Genomic DNA, 1542 nt, shown 5'->3' on the forward strand with positions numbered 1-1542 from the left:
ACTTAGTCAAAAATTTTCAAAATTAGTTGTTTCTTACAAGTCAAGTCAAATTTTCAATTTTAAAAATCTTATCTTTTCAAAATCTCTTTCAAAAATTATATCTTTTTCATTTTTTTCTATTTTTCGAAAATTTCAAAAATCTTTTTCAAAATATTTTCAAAATATTTTTCTTATCTTTATATCATATTTTCGAAAATTCACTAATAATTAATGTGATTAATTCAAAAATTTGAAGTTTGTTACTTTCTTGTTAAGAAAGGTTCAATCTTCTTCTATTTAATTAATTATTTACTAACACTTCTCTTCACCTCTCTTCATCTAAATATCCGAACCCACTCTTCTTCACTCTTCTCCCCTTTCTTTTTCTACTAACATAAAGGAATCTCTATACTGTGACATAGAGGATTCCTCTTCCTTTTCTTGTTTTCTTCTCTTTCATATGAGCAGGAACAAGGACAAAAGCACTCTTGTTGAAGCTGATCCTGAACCTGAAAGGACTTTGAAGAGAAAACTAAGAGAAGCTAAATTACAACAATCCAAAAGTAACCTTTCAGAAATTTTCGAACAAGAGAAGGAGATGGCAGCCAAACCCAATAATGATAATGCAAGAAGGATGCTTGGTGACTTTACCAAACCCACGTCCAAGTTTGATGGAAGAAGCATCTCCATTCCTGCCATTGGAGCCAACAATTTTGAGCTTAAGCCTCAACTAGTTGCTTTGATGCAACAGAACTGCAAGTTTTATGGACTTCCATCTGAAGATCCTTACCAGTTTTTAACTGAGTTCTTGCGGATTTGTGAGACTGTAAAGACGAATGGAGTTGATCCTGAAGTCTACATACTCATGCTTTTCCCTTTTGCTGTAAGAGACAGAGCTAGAATATGGTTGGATTCACAACCTAAGGATAGCCTGGACTCCTGGGATAAGCTGGTCACGGCCTTCTTGGATAAATTCTTTCCTCCTCAAAAGCTGAGCAAGCTTAGAGTGGATGTTCAAATCTTCAAACAAAAAGATGGTGAATCCCTCTATGAAGCTTGGGAAAGATACAAGCAGTTGACCAAAAGGTGTCCATCTGATTTTATTCACCTGAAGAAAATGCCTGAAGAGGCTCAAGAACTCATTGACATGGTTGCTAACAACCAGTTCATGTACACTTCTGAGAGAAATTCTGTGAATAATGGGATGCCTCAGAGGAAGGGAGTTCTTGAAATTGATGCTCTAAATGCCATATTGGCTCAGAACAAAGTGTTGACTCAGCAAGTTAACATGATTTCTCAAAGTCTGAATGGATGGCAAAATGCATCCAACAGTACTAAAGAGGCAGCTTCTGAAGAAGCTTATGATCCTGAAAACCCTGCAATAGCAGAGGTAAATTACATGGGTGAACCTTATGGAAACACCTATAATTCATCATGGAAAAATCATCCAAATTTCTCATGGAAGGATTGACAAACCCCATTTGTAGGGTTTATCTTGTATTGATTTTAAGAGCTTTTATCACCTTTTACCCACATTTATTCAATGAAATAGCATGGTTTTGT

The 1542-nt window shown here is 35.3% G+C and overlaps 1 long non-coding RNA gene and 1 other non-coding gene across 2 annotated transcripts in view; one reads left to right on the forward strand and one right to left on the reverse strand.

Annotated features, from left to right (window-relative positions):
• LOC107458193 (uncharacterized) overlaps positions 1-1542 on the forward strand; it is a 77585-nt gene that overhangs the window by 33749 nt on the left and 42294 nt on the right. The gene's annotated exons all lie outside the window — the stretch shown is intronic.
• Positions 977-1080, reverse strand: LOC127740859 (small nucleolar RNA R71). The gene has a single exon (XR_008001715.1). It is a non-coding gene; the product is annotated as a small nucleolar RNA R71 (small nucleolar RNA).

This window comes from Arachis duranensis, chromosome 7 (assembly GCF_000817695.3).
Source record: "Arachis duranensis cultivar V14167 chromosome 7, aradu.V14167.gnm2.J7QH, whole genome shotgun sequence".
Classification (NCBI taxonomy): domain Eukaryota; kingdom Viridiplantae; phylum Streptophyta; class Magnoliopsida; order Fabales; family Fabaceae; genus Arachis; species Arachis duranensis.